Source organism: Thermobia domestica, chromosome 5, assembly GCF_964235325.1.
Source record: "Thermobia domestica chromosome 5, izTheDome1.hap1.1, whole genome shotgun sequence".
Classification (NCBI taxonomy): Eukaryota; Metazoa; Arthropoda; class Insecta; order Zygentoma; family Lepismatidae; genus Thermobia; species Thermobia domestica.
Window position 1 is genome coordinate 1,873,548 of NC_137458.1, and position 7,710 is coordinate 1,881,257.

The following is a 7,710-nucleotide window of genomic DNA, read 5'->3' on the forward strand; positions in this document are numbered from 1 at the left end:
CTACTTATAAAATCGAAAGGTATGAGTTTGCTGCTGACTTTCTACTCAGATTTTTTTTTTTTTTTTTTTTTTTTTTTTTTTTTTTTTAAATGTCGTGTACAGTGAAAAGATCAGACATATCAACTATTTACGGGAAAGAATCGTCGCTGCGGTTGGGGCAGTTACACCTGAAATGTTGGTGAATACGTGGCCAGAAGTGGAATATCGTCTCTACGTGTGCAGAGCCACAAAGGATCCCACGTTGAAGTCTACCAACATTAAACAAAACTTGAAGGAATTCTCTTTCATGACATGTACTCATTGATGTAAGTTTTCATTCATTTCCCAATTAAATTTATGCTTAAAACTAGGAACTTCTTTTTCAAACACCCTGTAGTTCTTATTACAAACAGACGATCCTAGAATTTGAACCCGAGATTTCAGCGATTTTGTAACCAGAATGCTAAATGCTAACTTTTATTTGTTCTACCAAGTACACAAAACACAACTCGATACCGATTATGGACACTAATGAGAATAAGATATCTACACTAATATAGAGTTCAATAAGACCACACAACTCGTTCCGTTTAATCACGCTCTGTCACTGGTATGACAGCTGTGCGAATCGATTGACTGGAATTTCGAATGTTTCCACGAAAAGTATACCAAGTTGCCAGATGTTTCTAGTTGCATGCATTGACATTTCTTTTAACCTCTGCTATCTATCCCAAATATCTCCTTTATTTTCGGCAAAAAACCACAAAGAAAAACAATCAGTAGGCAGTCAAATCATAGTAACATCTGAGAAGTTTACAAAAATAATACACTGCAGTATAACATTACCCTTGCATTGGACAGAAGCAGTTTTTGAACGCTGCTTATTATAAAGAAATTAATTCCAATTTATTATGGCAACATGCAGCTAGCGGCGAGTAAATTCTTACGATGACCTTGGCGAGAAATGTTTGGAACGCTTTTTTTTTTTTTTCAAATAGCTAATAATAATCATAAATTCTCGAAATCAATTGATCTCAACGATGTTATTAGTGCTAAACAAATGAAAGATTTGTTTGCTTTCATTATTGCAACGTTAAAGTAAGGGTACTGCCTGTCGCCTATGATAGTGGCCTAATATTACAAGAATAAGTTTGTTCCAAGCCACCACCCAGCTCGCGCCGTGTGGACTTTGTGGTGGACAAACACCGTACTCGTGGGTTTTCTCGGCGTTCTCCCGTTTCCTCCCACCGTCTCCTTTAGCCTAACCGGCATAACCGTGGGACGTAAAACTTAAAGATTTCATTTCATTTTTTTCAAGCCAGCATTATGTAATGTTTTATGTAAACAAATCGGAATTCACAATTGTTTGTATTTACAGTAAACCGATGGGTCTTTATAAAATTAGTGTCAAATTGTATGTAGGCTCTTTGGCTTTGTGAGGCCGTGGGTCATTGCCCACCGCTTGTGACGTCACTGACACAACAAATGAATCATAACTATTAAATAATAAGATAATAGTAAATTACTTTATTTTCAAATGGTCATGCCGTCTTGTTTAATAGAAGAAAGAACAAGTTTTTATTATTTCTGAAATAATGATTCATTCTGTTCGTATGCTAATCGTTTAAGAAAGATAATATACTGAGCACTAACAACATGCATTATCTGCTATCGATACCGCCTCTTCCTCTGGACTGCTTTCTGGTTTTCCCTCGCACGTTTAGTTTCCTAACGCTTTAAGGTTAGTGTAAAGGGACAAGTTTTGCCGATAGATGGCACTATAGTCTGTATCTCCCATGTATTTTTTACCTTTCACGAAAATTTACAATTTCTCGTACAAATTTCAACCTAGAGACTTTAAATTTTTAGAGAAGGAACTTAATAACCTATTAAAGTGAACGAACCGTACCGATTTTATTTATTTAGAATTTTCTTCATTGTTGAAACAGCTTTTTTTTATTATTATTATTACACACGCCCTTTTCTCGGGCAGAGAAGGAATATTAATATAGAGAGGAGGCAGCAGAGATGGTCTAAGTGATTTAATAATTTCTATTAACTTTATTGATCATAAATTATATATTATTGAAGTACCATAGTAGACATTATGGCCTTTAGCCATAATCATTAGGATGGGTAATGAGATGGAGATGAGAGTGAGGTGCACTGAACGCCACAACACAGTAAAGGGAAGGGTTAGTTAGACGAATGCATGTTATCTTCCGATCCTGGGGCTGCTCAGGATCATGATGAGAGACACAATGAGCCCTGTTAGAAGAGATGGATTACTGTGCGTATGATGGGAAGATGTAGTGCGAATCTGAATGAATGGCAAAGGCAGCTGCGATGTCTTGATCTGGATGATTTGGTGGGAGTGAATAACGGTATAAAGTAAAGAGGAGGGAGAGTGGCGGGTGGCGAACAGGATGTTGTGGAGCATAATCGATATCACTGTGTAGTATATCAAGAAAAAGGGGATGCTTCTGAGCCAGTCTATTGGTGATGTAGGAAAGTCGAAGCTTTTCAATGTGGTACAGGATGTGAGGAAAGGAGATGCGATCATACAGATCTTGTGTAGGGCTGGGTAGCTTTATACGATATGCAATACGCAGGGCGTGTCGTTCTAGGATCTTGAGCTTGTAAAAGGTTGAATGTGCAGCTTCCCAAGCTGTGAACCCATAGGTGAGGACGGGTCGTAGGAACACCTTATATGTTGTGAGAATGGTATCTGCTCTTAGGCCCCAGGTTGTGCCAGAAAGTCGGCGAAGAAGATTCAGTCTATTGTAGGCTTTGGTGATAATCTGAGCTAAGTGAGGACGCCATGTGAGGTGAGTATCGAATGTAACGCCGAGGTACTTAACGTGTTTGGTAGGTTTGATGGGAGTATCAAGAACAGTAAGGTTCAAGCGTGTTGGGTTTCTATGGACGCGGGACCGTCTCTTAGGGTCAAGAAAAACTATTGCTTGAGTCTTCTCAGAATTTAGGCGTAATCGCCATCTCGAGCACCAACTAACAAAGATATCAATGGCAGATTGGAGTGCTGTGTTCAATTGATGAATCGTTTTGCCGAGAGCAAGAAAGGCCGTGTCGTCTGCAAACTGGAAGAGATGTACATTTGAAGGAAGTGGAGGAAGATCGGCAACGAAGAGCAGATACAAAAGTGGAGATAATGCTGAGCCCTGTGGAACTCCGGAATGAATAAAGACAGGGTGTGATAAGGAGTTGTTTACAGATATATATGTTATGCGACATGATAGAAAGTTGAAAATGAATCGGATGTAGCACATTGGTAGTTTACAGGACAGAAGCTTAAAGAAAAGCGCAAGATGCCATTCCTTATCGAAAGCTTTCTCAAGGTCGAATAGAAGTAAACATGATGGCTGTGAGCGGTTAAAATGATTCGTAATGAGATTGGTAAGGCGTAAGAGCTGGTCATGAACACCAATGCGAGGACGGAAACCTGCTTGATGGAGTGGAATGATGTGATGGTGAGAGAAATGTGGATGAAGTCTGTTAACAAGAATGTGTTCGAGAAGAGCTGGTCATGAACACCAATGCGAGGACGGAAATCTGCTTGATGGAGTGGAATGATGTGATGATGAGAGAAATGTGGATGAAGTCTGTTAACAAGAATGCGTTCGAGAATTTTGCAGAAAACAGTGGTTAATTGGATTGGACGGTAAGATGATACTGAGGTAGCTGACTTGTTAGGTTTTAAAAACATTAAGGTCTTAGAGGTTTGCCAATTGACGGGAATGAAACCGGTACGTAAAATGAAAGTGAAAATATGGGCTAACAGGAGCAGTAAACAGAAAGGACTCTCTTTAATGTGACGGTAGGTGATAAGGTCCATGCCTGGAGCAGTGTTACGTTTGCGAGCTGTGACTTCACGAATTTCTGGAACTGTGATAGGTGTGGTAAGTTCGTGATGAGCTGGAAAGGTATGCTCTGTACTGGGTTGAAGATGACGAGAATCAACATTAACATATATGCAGGATGGCGTCGTTCAGATCTTTCAGGAGGAAATGGCGTGAAGATTGTTTGGAGGTGATTCGCAAAGGCATCAGCTATGGCAGCAGCTATGGATGATCACCGTCAATGAGAGGATAAGGTGTTCGAGTGTGTTTGCCAGTCAATGCATTAAATCTCTTCCAGTATTTGGTAGGATGTGAAGTTGCGTCCAGTGTATTGCACGTTTTGACCCAGTTTCTAAGTTTATGGGCTATAACGTAGTTACGAACCGTACGTTGGAGTTGTCGGTGATGGCGTAGAGCCTCTTCGTTCTTTGTACGTACGTAATCTCGGTAAAATTGTCGAGAACGTCTGATCATGTGAAGGTATTGAGCTGGTAATCGAGGACGCCATGGATGTACTTGCGAGGTAGGTATATTCTCGGCAGATGCTATATGGATAGAAGAGGTGATAGTATCTAGCGCCGAGTATAGTTCATCCTCACTATTTGGTGGCTCGAGATGTTCAAGCTTAGAAGTGAGATGAAGTCTGTAGTTATCCTAATTAGCTTTGTCAAATCTAGGGACCTCCCTCGGTGGAATGTTTACAGAACAGTGGTGGCGAAAAGAACGTTTGATAGATAACTTGACTGGAAGGTGGTCGCTGCCAAGAGGGTCTAAGACTTCGATATGGCATTTGCCGCCAAGGGTAGTTGAGGTGATGACAACATCCGGTGTGGTATCTGAGATAGGGCGTGTTGATTTTGGAAGTTTATGCAGAATGCAAGGTATGCGTGTTGTAACGAAGTCCTGGAATTGAGCCTTCTGGCAAGCGGGTCTACTATGAATGTTAATATCGGCCATGATAATGAAGTGGCGAAAATTGTTTGCGATATACTGAAGAAAGGAGTATGGTATTGCATGGCCGGGGCAAACGTAGATGGTCGCCAAGGTGATGTATAAAGCTTTGAAATAGACGGTTGTGATAAGATATTCTGGAAGGTTGGAAATAGGAGCTTGGAAAGTACGATAAGGTAACTGAGAAGCAAATCCAATGAGTACGCCGCTATTGGCGCGAAGGGCTGGTGTTTGATTGTCGGCTCGAAAGATCTGGTATCCTGAGAACTTACAAGACATGCGAGGTGTGAGATGCGTTTCGTTTAGTAGAAACGCTGATGCATGTTCTTCCAGAAGAAGTTGTTCGAAGAGAGGTTTATGTTGATTGAGGGAACTGATGTTGAGAAAGATAAGAACGATATCCATAAAGAAATTCATAATCTCAAACAGATGTTTCCAAGCGGGTGGTGTGAAAGTGAACTCGTTGGCCTATATAGGTGGCATTGAAGGTAACGTGGAATATGCAGCGGGCAGCATACTGTACTTGTTGCAGTACATGCGGCCGTAGAAAAGGATGCACGTTTTGTAGCGTTAATGTGATGAACTGAAGAAGTTGAGATACTGTAACAGGCTGAGAATCAGGTGGTATATTGGAGGAAGGAGTGGGGTCGGTCGTTGGTTCACTTTGAGTGCGAAGTGGTGCCACTAAGTCAGGTTTATCCGGTGAAGGTGCGGGTCGAGCTTGACACTTAAACATTCATTTTTATGATAAAAACTAACTTAATTTCACATAAATGTTCATTTGCAATTCAACGTGTGAGATCATGCATTGGCAAATATGATGAAAAATTCATACGTACACGTCGTTACGTATTTCACCACGAATACAGGAAGTTCCACAACCATGCCTCGAGTCGAGTATCAAAACTACTGGGCTTTTCCAAACTCGTGGTAGTAGCGCCGAAAACCAATAATAATAATAAACCTTGTTATTAGTATGTATTATATCAGTCATCAAAATTACATCAATAATCTAAAGGTATGTACACTCATGTCCAAAATTTTTGTCGCATGTCTATAAATATTTTGTTGGAATATATTTTGATAACGAATTTGTCCGGTATTTCTTATAATGTTAGTATGTATATAATCGGCAAAGACATGTATGTGCCAAATTTCATGTCAAAAGAGCAGGAAATAAGAACAATAAAACGAAAATAAAACTTTCTTGTCCATTTACCAACATTTTGTTTTACTCAGTTTAGTTTTCGTATTTATAATTCTTTTCCTATGAAATTTACCACAAATATACATTTCTCGATTATAGACAAAGTATCAGTATTAAAAGCACCCTGAAAAGCATTATCAAATTATATTCATACAAGAAGACAGTCATAGATATGCGACAGTCATTTTGGACATGAGTGTACCTATTTCATATTTATCAACGCCTAGAGTACGTGTGTTTTACCTTGCCACGCTTCCCGCCAGTGCACTTGGTTGGTGCAGTACTTTTAAAGTACTTTCTGCTAGCACTCACATGAACGTTTTAATCCAATTGACGTCTTTTTGGCTTCGTCGTGTAGGTGTCGTTAGTTGTCAGCTAGCCCATCAAATGAGGTCATTGCTATTTGGCGGGTATTTGAAGTGCTTAGTTGCCACACACGAACAAATGTGTTACAGTTACTTGTGAGTGGTGTGACGTTTTGCTGCTTCCTAGCGAATTGTAATTCGAAACTTAACTGCAGTGTGGCAACAACGCGTTGCAGACAAATCCATCCTTTAGGTGGGAAGCGTGCCAAGATAAAACAAACGTACTCTAGTTATAAGTCAGTACTTGGAAAGTTTCAAATAAACACACCTGAACTAAAAATTACACACATTAAAAACATTCCCCACAAATCCTATTGTTTCATTTCCATAGAAACGAGTTATCATAAATATTAGTGTGCAGAATTATCAATGTCTAAATACTACAGAAAAAAAATGTTATTACTATAATACCTCTTGCATACGTCCCGTTCATGTAAATCATAGGAAACTCATAACATAACTGCAAAATATTACCCAGATTTCCAAATTGTTTTCTAATATTTTAGAAGCTCCTACTTAGGACTTCTTTTGTCATTTTAATGTAAAACAACAGGATGTAGCTAAAAGAATATCTTTCTGTCAATGCTATAAAGCACCTACGGTATAAAAAGATAGAAAGATAGAAAATGAGCTACTGCTCAAGGTTGTGTTTTTGCTAGTGATCTTATTCCCGGAAAATAAGCTGGTTCTTAGCATGTCGAAATCCGATTGAAGCGCTTTCGTTCAACATGTAATAAAGCGTCGATGTGGGCTCTCTATAGTCAATTCCCCAGTATTGTGCTGTATGGTTCATAGTGGTTTGATTTGTATTACTGAGAACCTAAGGGAAACGACTGGTTTTTGAGGGTACATTTATCACTGACCTTCAACTATATATGAGTTCGAAAGAGAACCGTTTTTTCATGAAGGAAAAACAATGATATATTATTTTTTTGACGCAAAAATAACATACTTCGGTAGATGCAATCGTATTGTGCTATTCAATTTTTCGTTTGCGTCGCATTTCTATGATTTTGTGTACAAACTGCAATGCGATATCGCTTTTAAAAAATTTAAAAGAGACTGGCTGCCTTCGTTTTTTTTTTTTTTTTTTTTTTTCAACAAATCAGTATGGTTTCCGAAGTAATAAAATTACGTTTTGGTCACTATATAAATTAAGAGATTTAGTAAAAGCATGAATTGATTTAGTAAAAGCATGAATTGATTTAGTAAAAGCATGAATTGATTTAGTAAAAGCATGTTTTGACTGAATTCTGCTCTTCAAACTTGAGAATCGTGGAATAAGGTAAGTGTTACCTTTGTTTTGGTTTAGTAGCTAAACAACAAAATACAGACTGTCTACGTTGGGTTT